This window comes from Centroberyx gerrardi, chromosome 6 (assembly GCF_048128805.1).
Source record: "Centroberyx gerrardi isolate f3 chromosome 6, fCenGer3.hap1.cur.20231027, whole genome shotgun sequence".
Taxonomy (NCBI): domain Eukaryota; kingdom Metazoa; phylum Chordata; class Actinopteri; order Beryciformes; family Berycidae; genus Centroberyx; species Centroberyx gerrardi.
The window spans coordinates 17,127,682-17,148,467 of record NC_136002.1 but is presented as its reverse complement, the minus strand read 5'-3'; positions in this window follow the sequence as shown (position 1 = coordinate 17,148,467).

Here is a 20,786-nt window from a genome sequence, read left to right as displayed (position 1 = left end):
ACAATCTATGGTATTTTCAGAAATGAATAAGCAGTGTAGTTTACTTTATATTAGGTCCATGGAACACTCTTTGAAGCCAGTGGTAGCCAAGAGGTTATTGTTTAACTGTTTTGTTTACATTTGCAGTACCTGCTCATTACAGTTACAATACAAAGAAGCATAGTCATGGCTTACAGTTCACATTGCCTTTTTTTATTGCAGCAAGAATTGTAAGGTTTTTTAATATTATAGTTGTGTGGGTCATTTTCCCCTCAAAGTTTCGGTAATGCACTTTTAATGCGGACATTAGCTTGTATACAGTATATCTATTGACATCTCAGTCTTCAATTGACAGTGTTCACTATTAGTTCTATTCATAGAACCTAAAACTGCTAAAAATTGCATGGTTCTGTTAACGTTAGGGTCTAATCTTGAACTACAGCGTGATGCAGCGTGGTTAGCTGTTGCCTGCTCATCCTTTAACCATGCATGTTGTCTGTGAGTAAAAATGATGTGTAAAATATTAGGCTAGTTGATATAAAAACTCTCGGCCAGCTTCTTCAGCCAGACAAGATGGAGGAGTCCAGTGCCTCTGAGACTATAGCAGCTTCACACGACCCCCTGTAGCAAGCTAGAATTGATTCAGGATTCAACACACAGCCCATAGATCAGCACTTGCTACAGAGGTGATACAAGAGATTGCCAACAGTCGTCCCATCTGTTACAAGGTAGAGCTCTGAATATCGCGTCATTGCCCAGCTTGTCGCACTTACCCAAAATCAGCTGGGAGAGATCTGTGAGAAGCTTGAGGTGGCTCGGCCACACCAAACAGGAGAATGCTTTTCTCAAGGAGTACACTGAAGCTGTACAGCCTCTTGATGTAGCCATAGACCCTCTCCAGGGGGAGAAGAAATGGATGTATTTACCCGTAACAGTCTACAAAGAAAACCTGTTCAGCTCAGATTGTTAAAATGCTTTCCTGTTCCTAGGTTTTGGTAAAGATGCACCCCGGTGAGTGAGGTTTGTGTAGCTCCTGGAAATGAAGACTGAAATTGATCTGTCAATTTATACAGATTTGTTTTGTCTGTCTGGGGGAGAGTATCAGGCTGTGCTGCTATTTACGTGTACATGTGTTTTATTTTGAGTTTGTATTGAGTTTGTTCCTCAGTTGATTTAGCCTTTTTTATTTCTTTGCCTTCTGTTATTATTGATTTACACAAATAATGGTGGAGGTCACAGTAAATAAATGGACAATTTATGAAACAACAGCTTCTTGTCCTGCGTCTGCCTCCTACCACCCTCTTCAGCCCTTTGGCTGGGCTTTCTTACAGCAGCTAAGGAATTAATTAGGCCTGTGCAATCCTGAATCCACCAGCCACTGTGGCAAAGTTAACCTCCTATTACAATTCATCTTTAAAACCTCAGTACAGATTTTCCCCATAACTACACCACTTCTACGATGTAATATTCATATTCATATTCTGTATATTCCCACTTCTGATTCACAATCAGGACAAAATACGACATTAGATCTCATGCACACATACACACACACACACACACACACACAGTCTTACGTTATTTATAACACATGGGGTTATAGTCATGCTGATCCAGTCCCATGTGGCACTATTAAGAATAACACTGTCTGGTTTCTCCTCTTCCCCACTTTTCCTCCTCTCTACCTCCTCTTGACTCTTTAAACCTCTCTCTCTCTTTCCCTGTCTTCCTCCTGTCTTTCTCCTCCCCTTCTGTTCCTCTCTTTTTTCCCCTCTATTCTCTCTACACCCACTCTTGTCTAATTGGCATCTTTTTCATTCCCTGTTAGGCTGCTCTGGGGAGCAAATACTCTGACCTTGTTGGAGGGTCAACAAGGAAGAAAAAGAGCTGGAATTGAAAATAAGATACATGTAATATGAAATATTAACTGTAGTTTCACATACCAATGTAATTCTTCATAACATGAGTCTTGGGGGGTCTACTTGGTAAAAGGGCTAAGAGGTTGGATGTGACTGAGCTCTAATCTGAAATAACTAAACAGGACTGGTGTTCATAACACCGTTGTGTGAAAACCTCATAACTGCAAATTAGCTGTCTTTTGCATTAGTTGTCGTTTAATCAGCAGTTTTGCGCTCTCTCTGTACCGAGTAAAGTTTCATGACCCTGAGAAAGCCATGAAAGCCTTCTGAATACCACAGGGAAAAAATAAATAAATCACTCAATATCCTTTAATAACAGATGGCATATGCTGTGTTCTTTGCACTGTCTTTAGTAATAAGAGTTGTACCTTTTTTCTTCTTTTTCTAAAATATAAAACTAAAAGGCAGTCACATTAAGATCTGTTTCAAGTGAGCCCCATGCTGAGAATGCAGCATACGGAATTACACTTTCAACCAACTCAACAACACAGACTTCAAAAACTGCAAATGATAAAAGTAATACAAAATGTCAGCAATACTAATGAGTAACAGCTATGCACGGTGTACTGAGTTACTCATCTATTCACACTCTCATCTTTCTGCTGTATTCAGAAATGTTTACCCAGAAATCCCCAAACTTCAGTTCCAGCAGTGATTCTCAAAACTGTCCTGCAGGCCGTCCATTCTATCTATGGAGGCTCATGAAATAAAATTTCCCCTGTTTTTTAGACTATTATCCTACTACCCTACATCATCGTTTCACAGTGACTGACATTGCAGAGTTTTGGGAAGGTTTTGGCAACATAAGCCAACAGCTTTTAATATTTAAAATAAATTAATTTTACAGCAGATAGTTCCAGCTAAACCAATGTGATTGGTCAAATCAGTCTAACCTGTGCCACGGGGAAACACTCAAAGACAAGAATATAATATAGATAAATCTATACTACTATGAATATAATAGATAATCTATCATGAGAATAGATTTATCATATTTTGTCACATTTTGAAATTAGTATTCACACTATATATTATACTTATTCAGTTTAACCCTTTAACTTAATGCACTCCATTTCATTGAATATTAGTATATATAAAAACTGGGAGTGGAGTGGAATTTTTTCATTCATTATGAAAAAATGGTAAGCTCAAAGCACTTTATCTCAATAATATTACTAAATATTTATCTTATTTTGTCTTACTTGACAATGATATACATTCCACTCCATTTAATATAATTTATTATATGAATATGTGCCAATAAATTGATTGTTTAATTAGAAGTATTCGCATGAACAGTGTTAAACAGGGAATAAGCGGACTGGCTGGCAATGTAGCCTAATATGAATAAGCTTATTTGGCCATTATTATGCACCACTGTTGAACAGTTTTTCTTGATGCTGCCCACTGATCCTCATAACTCACCATGCATACTCCACACAGTCCTTTCAAGCATTGAATTTAGTTCAACTTTCTACCAATTAAAGTATATTTTGCGCAATATGTAATTACTAAATTTGACTGTTTTTGTATCAATATATGGTTATATGGTTTCCCAGGTCTCGCTTACAGCCAGTGCGTGGATGGGGAAAGGAGTGGGGGAAAGCCAGTTTGAATTATTCACACCAGTACATACCACTGGTGATTCAGTATGTGCCCAGCTTGAAAGTGAATTTTTGAAAAAGTTTTGTCCATTCATTTTTGCTCACTACTAGTGAGGAATAAGAGTGGGAGGAGTAAGATGTGGATAGAGAGGGAGGAAGAGGAGGAGAGAGGTGGGAAGATGTGTAAAATAATGACCAGGAACACACTGGATAATCTGCTGCCACTGAAAAATGGCAGAACCACAGAGCTATACCAGATAGTGTGGTTGTTTTACTCCTCGTGGAAATACTGCCATATTTCAAGATTCAAATATGCCTAATTTCTATTCCGTTATAGTCTTGGGACAGAGTGTTTCATGCTTGCAGATGCTGATCGGACGTCCCAGGCCAGAAGAAAAATGCAAATTTGTTGATTTAGTCACTATAATCGCACATAAGCACAGAAATGTGATACCAATTTCCTTGCAGTGTTTCTGCAAAGCATCAAAATCAAGCATATTTGCTTGTAATAATTACCAAAAAAAAAGTGTGATGTCCTGGTGGGACTGCTTTGTAGAGTTTACTGATGAATGATTGTGTAGGAGTATGTGTGATGTGTGTGTGTGTGTATGAGTTCCTGCATTTGTGTGTGTGTGTGTGTGTGTTTAATTGTCTTGGGAATATAGACAGTTCCTCTGTAATCAGTATAATCTTCATGGGTTGTTTGCATAAAACAGCAGGAAAAGAACAGTGTCACTGAGATTGCTACAGTTCTAATTTTATGCAAACACACACTCACATGCATATACAAACACGTACATACACACATAAGCCCCTTTCACACACTCACATGTGAATAGGAGCCGGTGTCGACATGCCGGCAAATCAGTTCCGGCAATTTCACTGCTGCACGGCACGAGCAGCACAACGTTAGCTCGCTCTGATCTAGGACGCTCTGTTGTTGAACTGTGTGAGCCAATCACAAAGATCTCAAGGAGGTGAACAGTTTATTCTGTGCCAGCTGTGCCGAGTAAAGACACATGTGGGAGGGAAATACAAACCACTAGACAACAGGCTGTAGCTTTTTTGATGAAGGATTGGCAAAAATGTCGAATTTGACAGACGTGGAGCTCCTCGCCGTACAGGCGGATCAAGAGATTAGTCGGCAGCTAATTTACCTATCATGTTTTCAAACTGCAGTGACTCCGGCGCAAAGGTTAAACATAATTTCCGGGAAATGACAACAGAGGAACTTAACGGTATTGCCATTATTGTGTGAATGGTAGCATTACATTAAAAACGTGGAAAGGCTTGTCTTGTGTGAACAACAGAAACTGCTACCTTTACCAGAAAAATTAATCTGGCAATTTTACAGGTTTCATGTGTGAAAGGGGCTGTATGGTAGTTGCAAAAGAAATGCAGGCGATGAAAGTTTTACTAGCTGCAAAATTGTCCTCACTGGCCAGATTTTAGATGAGCTCATCCTTCCCTCTTTCCCTCCATTCATATTGTGTGCGACCTCCATCTTATTTATTTAATGAACCTCCACCCTGGAGTCATTTATAAAAAATAACTTTTTGTACTTTTGCTTAATTGAATAAAAAAAAAATGAAACAACAACAACAAAAAACCTTCCTGCTACAGCTGTGGCTACTCCTGCAACTGCTCTGTGATATTGAGAAGCCGCAGCACATCAATAATCCAGCGTTCATTCAGGTAGCAAAATGTCTGTCCAGTAGCTGTCATCCCACAGTCCACCCACAGTTCTGTTGACAGGCCTATTCTGTTGACACACTCCTAACACCTGCCCCATTTTACTTGCAGTTACTCCTGTCTTCAGGCTGTGGGAAAAGTCTTACAGCTCATGTAGCCTCAATCTCATCTGGAGTCTGGACTCACAACACTACTCACAGCCCGCCTCATGCATTCTGATTTGTCAGCCTGTTTTTTGTTCTTCTCCTTCACCCTATTGACTGAAATGAGTTATCGAAGTTCAGCAGGGTCTTCACGCTTGTGTTAGAGAGCCTGGTCGAGGTCATTGTTCAGCCAATCACACATCACCAGCCTCTTCCCACACCAGCAACTGAGTTAACCAGCTTAGCACACTCACTTTAGACAAACTCTTTGTTAGTCAGCAAGCTAACCCTATCTAACACCATTGCAAAGACAATTCTGAACACATTTTTAGCATATCTTGTAATATCGTATTTATTTGTTAACAATGATTTCTTTGCTAGCATGCTTTGATGCCAAGCCTCAAAAAAAGCATCAAAGCATTATCAGCCTCAGAGGCAGTGTTGAATATGAGATGTTACACTATACCTATGACTTGACTAATACAAATCATAAAAACAATATGTACCCTTTCTTTATAATCTGTCTGCATTATTTAATGGTCTAACTTTAATAATTTGAATTCCCAATGTGTGATTGCTGTACAGCGCCCCCATTGCCCCAATTCTAGCTCCAGCTCTCTCCGTTTTTGTTTTGTATACATTGCGGCTTTCGCAGTAACTAACCCCGACAACACAGTCATCACACAAGTTTAGCTGCCTGCAAGCAGCAAGCCACAGCCAAATATCATGCAGCATGTGGCCGATGGAAATGTTCTCTCTGATATGTTGTGTGATGAGAGAGTCAGCCCCTGTGTAGCGTGTTGGCTGGGCTGAACACGCTACATAGAGACTCCCAATTCATATTCAGATTTAGTACCTGTTTTATAGACCTGTCCGTCTCTCCTCCTCCTACCTCTTTTCCTTTTATCTTTCTGCCATCCTCCTTTCATCTATACTTCTATACTTCTCTGTCTCCATTTTCTCATCCCTTTCTCTCTTCAGTCTGTCATTTGGCTCTGTCTCCTGTCACTTGCTGCTCCATCAGATTATTCTCCATGGTAAACACCACGATTAACACACACCTTATTACATACCTCCCACGCCGAGAACACACACACACGCACACACACACACACACACACACACACACTGTATCTATCTATCTATCTATCTATCATACAAACTCACACAAACACACACACATATATACATACATACACACACAACCAGACACACTGGTCTCTGTCATGGTGTTTGGTTTCTTGTTTACAGGTGGTGCCGTGTTTTTCTCAGATGTGATTCAATCCGTTGCACCAGCCTTATACATAATTCCTTACTCTGCTATCACATGGTAAAATCATTCCACAATTCCACTGAGCTGCCACAGCCTTGGCAAAATAAACTGAATCCTGTTTCAGTGACAGTTGCTTGACAGCTCTGTAACAACTAACAGTTTCAACATACAACAGATAGCAAAACTGAATAAAATGAATAAAAATAATGTTCTTTACACATCTGGACTTGGTGGTTTGAAACCAGCTCATGTGACAATATAATAGTAGTCATTGATTAGCCTTTATGTGCCCTATATTAGTACTTATCTATCTATCTATCTATCTATCTATCTATCTATCTATCTATCTATCTATCTATCTATCTATCTATCTATATCTGTCTTCCCACATCAGTAAGATGCAGTTAATGTGCCTTTCCAAGTGTTAAAATGCAATTAGTTACAGCAGTTTTACAATTACAAGCAGTATCAGAGAGATAGTCTGTCTCTCAGGGGATTTCAGCCTGGATTTGTGATCTGGTTCGAGACTAGTTTGTTGGACAATATGTGATGCTGGGAATGATATGAATGAGTGGTGCTGACACGAGCTGCTTAATGAAATCTGGCTCACTCCTCTGACAGGAGGATCTAAGAGAAAACAGCAAATTAGTCACAAAACCGTTACAAAACATGAGGGAGATTTGTGCAATCCAATGCAACATCGTGGCAATGCTTGAAGATACATTTCCATTAAGCTGTTATAATGAAACTGGCAGAGAACCATGTGATGCATCAGCATCCTACTCACATATAGGGGTTTTGATGGCTGCAGCCCAGCTTATTGGACAGTATAACTACAGTTAAGAGATATTAACTGTATTACTGACAGCATTACTGATGCCACTGAATTGGCTGGGTGGGAGGTTAGAAAAGCATAAAGTACGTAAGTAAGTACAAATAAAGATCAAATAGATACTCTCCTTGTCTAGGGATATGAGTTGTTTATGCTTGTAGGCTGTGTATCTATTGCTTTGTTGGCCAATTGTCTGTTGGCATATATCAGCATTTTTTTAGACAGTGTATTCTCCTTTTGCTCTGATAGGGTGGCATTAGCAATAGCAGCTGTAGTTGAAGAAATAGCAATTCATAAGGGATTTTTCATTTACTGTTTGTTATCTGGTATCTGTCTCATAAGCTGGTTATTTAGTTGTGTTTTGAAACCAATGATTGGTTTTAGCCTAAATATGTTATGCAGTAGTGGAAACTGACAGATTTTAATGGGCAACTCTCTCCTATGGATTGTTTCATGTATATGTGCATATTCTTGGGCGTCTTCAATTGATTCAATCTGGGAAGGTTTCTTTCAGTCAATTCTTACTCTTTGCTTTAAGTTAATAATTTTGTTAAATTAATAGTCTTAACTCTTTTGATATGTGTGTGTGAGGGCGAGAGAGTGAGAAATAATACAAATACGAATACAATCTCCTTGCTGTCTTGCTCAGGTTTTTAAAATATCATGCTGTCGACTTACAGTACAAAAGAAAGTTTTAGTTTTTATGCCCAAATGAGATGTTTCATACAACAGTTGCCATTTCTGAACTAGAAATGTACATTTCTCTCCAGAAATCCCCCTGAGTGCTCTCACCTTCACCATCTTTCCCTATTTAGTCTCAGTACAGACGGCATTTTCTCCCTCTCTATTTCTCTCTCTCGTGATCCACAGTCTGTCTTCCCTTCAACACCCGCAGCATCCGATCATGTAAGTATTATATTATCTGGAAGTAGGGTATCGTGTGGCCCCACCCACTCCCCCGTTTACTGTCCATGCTTCTCAAAATGGCACAGAAAGTGTCGAGAGATAGCTGTTTATGGCTGACGTATTGCTTCATGGAGTTGTTTTTTTTGGCCTGGAAGTTACTGTGTGAACGTGTGTGAGGTGAGGAGGGGGGTAGTATTCAGGTAGTATTCAACAGCGGAACTGTTGATCCTTCATGTGCTGCAATGTTAAATTCGCTACTGCATATAGGCCTAGGCTAAGGTAGGCACAGAATAGTAACTACGAGCAAAATAGGAGGCTATGATATGATTGGACCCAGTTCTGATATTCTGTCATTTACTTTACTTGATCACACCTCTTCAACAAAGCAAGTAGCGCCAAATGTACGTGCATTGGCATCAGCTGTGTGGAGGACAGAATCGGCCATAATTAGAAATAAATGAATTAATAAATATGTATAAAATATGTATAGAAATATGCAGAAAATATGCAGAGAAATCTGTCAATAAATGAAAGAAAACATAATCCTGAACATAATTCAATAAATAAATGAATAAAATATGGGTAATCAATAAAAAATAAATAGTAAATTTCCGTATTCATTTATTTCCCTTCTCATTTATTTCAGCACTTTCAGCACGGATGTTGCAATGTTAATCATCGATTGGCTTCAAGCCTAATTGTGAAGTTATGTTGAAGATGTGACTTGAAGTTTGTTGCAGACAAAGTTGTCAGCCAAGTAAGTCAAATGCAACCGATGCACCACAGCAGTGATCCACCGATAGTGTGTTAAACACGCGTTTGGTTGAAACAGCCTCATTATCATAGTAGGGACAAATTGAGAAATAAATAAATAGGGAAAGAAATCACTAGGAACATCATTTTACTTTTAATGCATTGTCTTTATTCATTTATGCATGTTATTACCTCCGCCAAGGAAGTTATGTATTCGGTGCCGTTTGTTTGTTTGTTTGTCTGTTTGTCAGCAGGATTACGGAAAAACTACTGGCCCGATTTTCATGAAACTTTGTGGAAGCGTGTAGCATGGGCCAAGGAAGAACCCATTAAATTCTGGAGCGGATCCGGATCCGACTCACGAACAAGCAATTGGCCTTGGCGGAGGTCTGCGCTCTCCGAGTGCCCTTCTAGTTTATTTATATATTTGTTTCTGGATTTCTATGCATTTTATTTTTTAACTTTTATTTATTTCTGTATATATGAATAGATGTATTTATTTATTCATTTATTGCCAATTATGGCTGATTCTGCCCTCCATACAGCTGTACTAATTTATCACTAAATGCTTCAGGAAAGAACACATTAACATTTTTCCTGATGATTCGAAAAAATAGCTAGAAAACATTGCACAATGCGTACAACTGTCCATTTTGAATACAAATGTTCATCCCAGTCATTGTAGTATTTGAAAAACCAAAGTCGTTTGACCATCCCCCCCTGGAGATTTACTTCTGAAACGGCGTTCTAGTGCATTCCAGCCCATTTCCAGCCTGATTATCTGACCAGCTAATTAAGTTTTGATTGAGCAAGTGATGGAATACTGCAGTGCTGTGTGAGTGTGTGTGTGTGTGTGTGTGCTGCTACAATTTTTTTTTACTCCTGTGAAATGACCTAGAAGCTGTTGCTGTTAATTCTGACGTCACATTTATTTAACCATTGACCTTTACAAAGACAAGATGGTTTGGTAGTCGTCCCTTGGCCCACTTTTCATCTATAATACTGGGCATTTTTACCCATTTACATTAATATACAGTTCAGGTATTCACTCATAACTATTCACCATAGTGTGTCTCCAGCAAATACACACACACACACACACACACACACACACACAGAGAGAGAGAGAGAGAGAGAGAGAGAGACTAGGAAAGATAAAGAGGGAAGTATGGGGGGGGGAAGTGTGTTTGGTTCCCAGACAAATGAGTGTGTGTGTGTGTGTGTGTGTGTGTGTGTGTGTGTGGATGTGGATGTGTGTGTGTTTGTGTGGTAAGTTACCTGTCTCCTGTCATGCCTCATCCTCCTAAACCAGCTTACTTCCTGTTTCTTGCCACACGGTGACCATGAGATGATGGATGTCAGTTTATCTTTGTGTGATTCTATCTATTTGTGTGTGTGTGTGTGTGAGAGCGTGTGAGGTCTGTGTGTCTGAATGTGTGTATAGAGGGAGAGTTTTTCTGGGGTTAGATTTACACAGGTGATCTATCTTTCTTGTTCACTTTCTCTCACACACACAAACACACTCTCCCATTCTTTCTCTGTATCTTTCTGTTATACATGGCAGGTAACCATGATGATGCCCAAAGGCAGACCTGAAATCTATCAGACTGGAAACTTACAGGAGCACATCATCATCATCATCATCATCATCATCATCATCATTACACACACACACACACACACACACACACACACAACACAGACATGTACAGACACACACACAGAGTAATGTACACATGTAAACACGCATATAGTACAAAAGTTATGCACTGTCTCTGATGATTACTTCTCTATTCTGTTCTCCCATATGCTGCTTTGCACACAATGCATCCATCCACATGTACAATGCAAAGACACAAATAATTACACATGCAACCACAAATACACACGCACACACACACACACACACACACACACACGCAAACTGTATGTCCGCAAGAGAGAGAAAGGATTTCCTCAAACAAGTAGGCTAACAGTGAAAAACTCATTTTGTAATTGGTAAAAATAAAAGGGACTCTGTTTTGCAGTTAGGATCGCTCCTTGAAACATGAACTGCAAAACAGAGTAACTTTTAGTTTCCAACTTTTATGCACACAGAAAGTGTTGGTTTTTCATTTTGCAGAGGACTTGCTTTCCATCGTCTTGTTAAGCTAATTGCCTGCCTCGTGGTGCTAGATAAATTGGTATGCTAGGAGCTATCATGTTATTTGAATACAATACAGTAAATAGAAGCTATTTAATCAGGCCCAGTTCTATGGGGGGCGGGGGCGGGCACGGCCCCCCCAGATGATTCCTGTGACTCCCTACAAAGATGTTAGGAAAAACTCAGATTTCTCAATTTCTATTTTACTGTACTATTTAACTGTGTTTCAACTGAGCCATTCATAAAAATGTGATGCTAGTTTGCTTTCTCTGCTTTACTTTAGTGCTTGGTAGCTTATTCTGACAACTAAAACATATGCATAGGTTTTTAAGTTGAAAAATATTTGGCACAAGCAGCAGTGAGTCAGATAATACTGTACTGGTGCTGCATAGGTCCTGCTAATGTAAACACCATTGCATTATTTTTTTTTAATCTATTTATTGTTGGTGAATTATTAACTACACTACACACTAAGTAAACTATACAATAAAACCATCGCACTGAGGATCAATGAGGTTTCTCAAATTGTGCCACACAGGTGCAAAATGTATTTTTTCTCCAGGGGAAGATTGGGAACTAACGTTTGTTTTGCCCTCCTCAAATTTGACCCCCTGCCATATCTCATTGCCCCCCCTTTCAATGTGGACTAGAACTGCGCCCATATTTACTGGAAAAAAATGCAACAATAAAGTCACAAGCTTTGAGTTATGAGTGATTAACTGTTTATTGCCACAGAATAACTATTTTCTTGTTGTCAGTTATGAGAGTAATATTGGTGGTATGTCAAAATGTTTTGTCAGTGTAATTGACACATGTAAATTAATGTTTTGGGTAGTATAAGTCATATGTCATGGTAAACCATTTAATTTTATTTCTAATTTAAGAGTAAGCTTTATAAATATTTAAAAGGCACTCATTTCATTAAGGAGCTGTCCTACTTTTGGTTTGGATATAGTGAATATTGTTTTTTCTTACATTGTTGGTACCATTAAGTTCATCATGTTTATCATGCTGCACTGTTGAAATATTGATTTTATAGTTAAAGGATGATATCAGATATTGATTCGTGAATTTGACCTATTGAACTGTAGGCATGTCCATGCCATTGAGTTTTATATTGTGTACCACTTGTGCCATGTTGTATTGGATTAGTTGTTGTCTAGTATCATTGTTGATACTAGACAACAACACCTATAAGTCCTGTTTGTGGGTGCAGGCCAGGTCTTGGAGGCCCACTTGTGGACTCGTCTCATTGAAGCACACACACACACACACACATACTAAGGGTGCACCCTGTCACAAACAAACTATTGAAAAGAACGATTGAGAATCGGACAATCACTGTAGATACTGAAGAACTAAAGGACATTTTGAGACTTTCAAATACAAATTCATTTATTTTAAAGGGCCAATTTCATTTCAAATTATTTACTAAAGTTTATATTTACATGTATACCTGTGTCTTTGTGTCCATTCATTTATGGTACCCACAGTTCATCCCTTAGCTCCTTAGCTACAAACCTAGAAGTGATACTTACCTTCAAGTGGGTTACACACGCATGCACACACTCACACAAACACACATACTCATTCTGTCTGGGGTTGGTGGCATTTGCAGCCTCAGATCAATGGTCTTGAATGTGTAAATATGTGTGTGTGTGTGTGTGTGTGTGTGTGAGAGAGAGAGAGAGAGAGGGAGAGAGACAGAGAGAGAGACAGAGACAGCTGCATTTTCTGTTGAACTTCACCATTAACAAGTTAACATTTTTCTTCACAATATTTTAAAAAGATATATTTTTTTTTATTTAATTTTGAGTGATCAGAGTGATCTAATAGTTAGACTGTCTCATAATTACAAGGTTGCAAGTTTAATCAGCTCTTAATGTTATTCCTATAATGTGGGCAGTTCAGTTTTAATTCTTAATTCTTCATTTAGTGTATCCCAAAGCTAGAAACAAGAGACCAAAGATTGAATGAATGAACATTGAATGGGAGCCTGACCCTGTGGACAAAATGACAACTTCAGGGGATTTAGGGGGGGTAAATACTGCTTGTGTACTAGTTAAACTCACACAACCACACACAAACACAGGCACACATATTCTGCCAAACATCAAAGTGGCCAAATGTAGCTCCGTTAGATTTTGTGTCACGTGGCCTCTCAGTAATTCATCACCATCAGGCTTTTCATCTCTCTCCATCTTGCTTTGTGTTTTAAGAGTGAACTCTACAATAGTGCAACTCCTCTCCCTCTCTCCATCTCTTCATTTATAAGTACAGTATAACCAGTTGGTAGCCTCTGTCTCACGCCAGTGGTATTTTTCAAAATGAACACTGGACCAGTTAGCAGAGGTAGCCTTAAAGCTGCTAACTTTAGCTCAGGTAGGCTAAACAAGAAATCTTCCAAATAGCTGGAGCCACTTAGCTAACTCAGTAAAGCAGTAAATTAACACTGTAAGGCCGTATTCACATTGCAAAGTGGTTTCCGCTAAAAACGGCATTATTTCCTATGGAAGGACACAGATTCCTCGCTCACTGCTGGCTGAGAGGCAGATCGCAGATTTTCCTGCTGCGGTCGCTCGCGCAAAGAGTTCAAAATAGTTGAACTTGAGCGGATAAGATCCGCCCATCATATGTCACTTCTCACAAGACAACCAATCAAAATCAAATCTCTGCTGTGGCAATTCTACGACATGCTCTTTCTCCTCCTTCTCTACCTCTTCCAAGAGCAATGCTAGGAGAACAAACGTCTTTCGGCTGTCCATTATAGAAAGCTAACTAGAAATGACAGAAATCATGCGCTATAAACTCAGCACCACTTTGGTTGCTAGGCAACGAACTGAGCACCACCCATTACCACTCTGCTTCGTTTCTGTCACTTTTTTGAAAAATAAAATCATAGCGATTGTGGATTTCAAGCAGAAACCGCTCCGCAATGTGAACATGGGTTCTCTCTTTCTCAGTGCTAGCTATATTTTTCTGTCCTTGCATATCTCTCTCTTTCTGTTGACCGGCATGCTAATGAGCAAGAGAGAGAGAGAGAGATGAATAAAGACAGAAAGATTGAGAAAAAAACAAAAAAGATTTTTACAGGGTTCAATAATAAGGTTATTGTGAAACTAGCACTACATTAGCACTAGTTTTCCATCATAAACTAGCTAGCGTTCTGCTGCTAGATGGCTAGCTTCGTTGTTGTTGTTGCCCGTTGCAGGGGGATTTTGAAAGAGGTAACCGCTGAACGAAAGGAAGGGAGCCAACCAAAAATCACTGGACCCAAATGGGAGGGAGGATTATCCAAGCGGCCAACATCCGCTAAGATAGACTCTCATGGAAGCAACAGTTTCCTTGGGTTGAAAATGATTAATTAGTCCTGTACTGTTTGTACTGTTTGTCAACGTTGGCGTTTCCAAGTAAGATGGATGGAGCTAGCTCATTTTTTGAAGGCAGCGACAATTACCACACACTGGAAGTCCACGACAAGAGCCGCAGTGCTAAGCCTGTATGCTGGCAGAGCAGGTGGCTGACAACCACTCATCGGGTCTGATTAATGTATTGGCAAAAGGGATGAATGGAGAGGCTTAACAGCCTCATGAATTCCTCCTCTGATGCATACTTTTTTCCATGTTATTGCTGGTTACATTTATAGAAAAGCTTCTATCAGTTGGTGGCTCATCCATGAATTCAATGATTACAGCAACTTTGGAATTTTAGACTTAAATCATTCTTTTGAAATTTGTTCACAATCAATTATTTACTTTGCAAATAATTGATTACAAGGGGCAAGGACAATTATGACTCCCAACCAGACACTCAAGACAACTCTCTCTCTCAAAAAGATTGTTATTCTCAGTTTACAATTAACTGATTCTCTCTTTGCTCTACTTGTAAGTGTGTAGTGTAAATAAAATGCTAGCTTTTATGTATAAACTTGTAACTCCAGAAACTCACCTTTGGATAATTAAGAATGCGTAGCGTTTCACATCAATGCATTTTTGAATGGATTTTGAACATGTTTCAAGTGCCCTAAGGTTGTGAAACCACACAGCAATTAAAGGGCCATGAAAGCCTTCAGTTCAGTTAAGAAAATGTTTTCATACAACACAGCAATGGCTGCAGAACATGGCGTCAGAGGGCTTCTCCACACCCCATCTTCGTCAACGTTATCGTCGCGACGACCCCTGGTTCTTTGTCGTCATGACGATGTCAGCCAGCCTCCTCTCCCCCTCTGTCTCTGCCCACCAACAATCTGCTGTTCAGAATTAAAACACACCAACAGAACAAATGAATAAAACATACACAAGGAAGCAAGTTAAAAAAAAAAAGATGTCTTTTGAATTAGCATATGTCTCGAGCTTGGACAGAATGAGAAAGGCTACAGGGAAAGTTTTAGCTTTGTGTGTGTCAAAATCTGTCTGTGTGTGTGAGAGAGAGCGAGAGAGGGAGAGAGAGAGAGAGAGAACGAGAGAGCACGCGCGTGAGAGGGAGAGAGCGAGTCTGGTTGTGATATTTGTGTGCTTTAAGGCCACAGTGTTACACACAAGCACATTCTGTTTAAAAAACACAGCTATGACAGGCCCTTACCAACAAAGTGTGTGTTTGTGTGTGGGGGGGCACTCGTGTGCATATGCCTGCATGTGTGTGTGTGTGTGTGTGTGTGTGTGAAAGAATGTGCATGCTCATTTTCTCATTTTGTGTATGTATTTTTCTGTGTGTGCGCGTTTGTCTGTGTCAGTGTGAGCTGCCTGAAGCAAGCTGACAGTATAGCTACTTACTGCTGCAGACTTACAGAATACACAGAGAGAGAAGGAAAGAGAACAGGAGAGAAAGAGCACGAGAAAGAGATCAAGGCAGTAAAGGGGGGAATAAGAGAAAAAACAAAAAGAATGATTGACAAGATAGAGAAGTGGGGAGGGAGGGAGATGTACAGGATGAAAGACACCACGTCAAAGACAATAATTCTATAGCAAAGATTGCTGAGCCATTGTGAGGCTTCAGAGCACTTAAAGTCCACTAGCCCGTAGTTCCCTGTGCTCACATATTCCCTGCCCAAAGGAGACAAATTTAATATCAAGACCAAGTCGACCAAATTCTCTTACACCCTTTATCACTTTGCTTCATATCTGAGGCTATAACTAATGTCTCCGCCAGTACGATTTTTCTGTAAATTTCGTATTTAAATGTGATATCTGTTGGAAGTGTGCTGGGCAGCCCCGGAGCAACATTTTCTTATCTCTGCCCCTCTCCATACTAAAGCATTAGCTGGAGGAAAAGTAGATAGAAAGAAAATCAAGAAAAAAAAAATAGATAAAGAACCAAACTATAGAGAAGGCAGAGCGTTAAGTCAGCTACATCACATACATATGTATTATATTTGGTATTCATTTAGTAACTGTTTCAGTGGGCTGCTTTGACTTCATTTGCATCATTTTGTGTCCCAAACCAATTAAATCAAATGCTTACAGGAGATTGATAATTTGATTATTGTTTAACTTAAATGGAGCTCTGTTGATAATTGATATTTAGACATGCATGGTCGCCCCAGACAACACTTTCCTGTAATTTGCTTATTAAAATGTGTTTGTCAGGAGTGCAGTAGGGAGCGCCATAGCAACATGTTTCCTTGACTCCTCTTCCTACTAAAAGCCCTAGGAATGAAGCGAGGGATTGACTGGGAGGTGACAGTATGGAGAAAAAAAAGAGGCGAAAGAGGGAGAAAAATAGAAAGCTGTAGAGAGAAGTGAACCACATCAGCTCAGGTTGCTCCTTTTTGCTGCTGTCATGGTTTTATTATGGTTTTACATAGAAGCGAATAGAGACCTATAATCAAAAGCAATTGAGACCATAAGCTAAAGTTAGTCTTTTTTGTTAGCTGTTGTCATTTCAACATGGCTGTCTCCCTCCTTCCCTCCCTCCACAACTCTCTTTCCACCGACAGGAAACTGCTGTGCTGTCAGTATCTGATGATACATTTTCTGTTGTCAGATCTGGTGCACACACACACACACACACACACACACACACACACACACACACACACAGCAAACAGATGCAAACACTCACAAAACAGGCACATAGACATACTCACACATGCACTTACACAAACATGCAAACACGTATTCAGTCAGTCAGTCAGTCAGTCAGTCAGTCAGTCAGTCAGTCATCAACACTTCATGAGACGGCCTCTAGAGGGCATCTTACCTTCCACATACTGTATCCTGCAAGTGTGTTCCAGCAATTGGCTCATGTGCTGTGGGCCTGTGGGCATTAAGTGCCTTGCTCAAGGGCACCTTGATGGTAGTTGTTGAGGGAGAGGAGAGTGATTCATATTCACTTTCCGTGCCCAGATTGTCCAAACAAAGTGCAATATCGCTTTTAGCTCGAATGGGGATTAGAATGAGACCAATTCACACTGGTGCAAATGCGCACTGGTGTTTACGTTGGTTTTTATGCATGTCCATCACCGTGCCAGTGCCAACCCTGGAGATATGCACAGATATACGCGGCCTCCTGCAAGATGCACACTTGCAGTAATAAATATGTATTGTGAGTCAAGGCGTGTCCACATTCACATTACAATACACAGATTCTGACTTTGATTTAAGTCCATCTGTACGCTCCTTTCCTTATGCACCTCAAACTCTGCAATATGTCTAGTGCTCCCATCAGTGTAATAAATGAATAATAAATTATTGGAATGGTATTTAAAGCAATTTGACAACTCTCCACAAGCAAACAAGATGTGTCCTGCCATTTATGTGCTAAGGAATCATCATGGAAGAACAGTAGTACCAGGGCGCACCTGAGTCAAAAAAACATTTAAATATGCTGAGTTTAAAAGACTCCCAGTGTGCCCTGTGTCCTCAATCACTGAGCTGATCTGAGGAGCCACATCCCACAGCTGACATCTGTCCCCTGTTACTCCAGGTAACATGCACTCTTTCCATCCTGACGACAGGTGCTGTGTCAGCTGGACAGGGTGTCCTGGGAATATCTCAGCAAATATCTCAAGGAATATCTCTTCCACTGCCTGGTGTAGTTCTTAATGGCAATGAGCAGATGCCCCAAAGAAGATATTGGCCTGACAATGATGCACAGAGATGCATGATTAAGGATAAATTTCAGCGCGTTGCTTTCCAAATGTCTCTGGCCCCATCGACTATGCGTGTGACCATCAGGGCGCAGAGCACACAATAAGAACATCTACAGGAAAAGGAAAAAACAACGTTCTATGAACATTCAACTGGTATGTGATGCAGATCTGGCCATAACAAGTGTGTGCGCAAAGTTTCAATGTAATGAGAAATGCAACTGGAGAGTAGCTTGTCAGAGAGTTGAGTTGAAAACAGTTGTCATTAAAAAAAATCCTCTGATCTAAATTTCTTTTTGAAATAAAAAAAATACTTACGTGATTTCTGAAGGGTAAAAATGAAGAATAGCCTAAATAATTTAAGATTTTGGTGAGTATATTTTATTTTTTATTTCTTAATATCTTGAGATCATGCTGCCAGTTCAGTCTTCATGTGCCGTTGTCCCAACCAAAACTGAATTAAATGTGCATGGTTTTAAAAGGCAATGCTCCAGCAGAAAGGAGAAAAGTCCATACCCTAATCTCAACCATTCTGCTGGAGAGGTAAACCTGTGTTTTGTGTGTGCACATGCGTACACACACAAAATCCTCAGTATGTTTATCTGTGTCTGTGTAAGACCCACTTAACTTAATGCAGTCTGAATTAGGCCTACTGTGATTAGAGGATGGAGGACAGAGGGAGGATGGAGTGAGGAGAAGGTGGGGAGAGGCAGAGGAGGGGGAGGAGTGGAAAGGTGATATGGGATTTATTACCTTAGATTTTACATGACTCACCCATGTTGTAATGAGAGCTCTATATGTCATGATACTATAGAGAGACAGGGAGAGAAAGAGGAAATGTGGGGGATTGAGTGAGCGACTGAGGGAGGAAGTGAGGAATGAAGTAATGGCGAGAGGGAGAGAATGAATGATAGAGAGAAAGGAGACCAGAGGAGGAGAAGAAGGGGTGAGTGAACGTAGGAGAGAGAGGAGAGTTAGCTGGTTGGTTGTGATGATAGCTATTCAGGTGACATGGTGCTGAGAAAGACACATGGTGTAGAATTATGTATGAGTCATTCCTCAAAATGGGTGCCTTTTGGACACAATGATGTCTATTTGTTCAAGTATCTATTTTCTATCTTTTTGTCATTCTATCAGACAGAGGACGCGTTTGACTTGCAGAAAAACATATCGGTCCAACTCAGGCACCATCCTGTGGGTTTGGAGCAAATGTTTGACACACAAACCAACCAAATAACATATAACAACCCTGTTACCATCACTCATGCAATTGTTTGAAAGTGATTTCAATGCATGTTTCGAAAACGTTTAACTATTTCTTATAAGTTAATTGTCCCTTATTCTACTATAATAATCTGTAAAACAATAGTTATTTTAAAAAAAAAAAACCTTTTTACCTCATTAAAGGCATTACATTTGTGTTGAGCGCATTAACGTGTTGCTTTTCTTTAAAAAAGGGTTGACAACAATAACAGGGTTGACGGGTCAGAAGCTGTTAAATTATATACTTAAATTATCACCCTTAAACTGCAATATTACTACTTGTTGAGGCAGGGACCCACGTAATTGACACTAGAAAAAGAGTGCAACAATTTAATTAATAAAAAGGTTTACAGACTGTTTTAAAAAACAGTTTTATTTCTACTAGAAGTTGAATGAACATACTTAGGGACACTGCTTAGTTTCAATCAAAAAAAGTGGTTATAATGAGCATAATTCACTCTCAGGTAATACAAACTGATTTAGGAAAGAAAAGGAAAGAAAGAGGAACTGAGACGCAGGATGAGGGAGGGGAAAAGAAGCGACTGACAATTCATACTGTATTGAAATATAACACCTGTTTTCCCCATCTCCCTCTTCTCCTACTCCTTTCATTTCTACTCTCAATTATTGCTTTCAGTTCCTCTACACCCCCCCCCCCCCCCCACACACACACACACAACGACATCTCTCTCTCCACCCCCTCCCTCCCTCCCTCTCTTCTCACTTTCTCCCTGTCTTTGCCTTGTTCTTTCTCTCTTAGCTCGTTTGTTTGATAGACGAGATAATTACCAGGAAGTGTATAGTGTATCCCACCTGAGAGGCTCGGTGCGTGTGTGTGTGTGTGAGAGAGGGATCCACTATAATTATAAGGGATTAAGATGTTTATCACAGTGCTGTTCTAAATCTTTCACACACAAACACGGATAGACACACATACACACACACACACACACACAGATACACATACACAGACAGATACGCGTATAACCACACATACACACATAAGAGTAAAGCGCTAGTGCTCTGATGGTAAGAGAAGCAAATTTGTGACCTGGAGATTGCTTGGCTGTGGGACAAGATACAAAAAGCAGTGTCTTCCTTTTATAACCAACTGCTCCCAAAAAAAACCCCTCCCAAATATTGATGTTAAAGGGTCTTTGTTTTTGTGTCTGTATCTTTGTGTCAGTCCAAC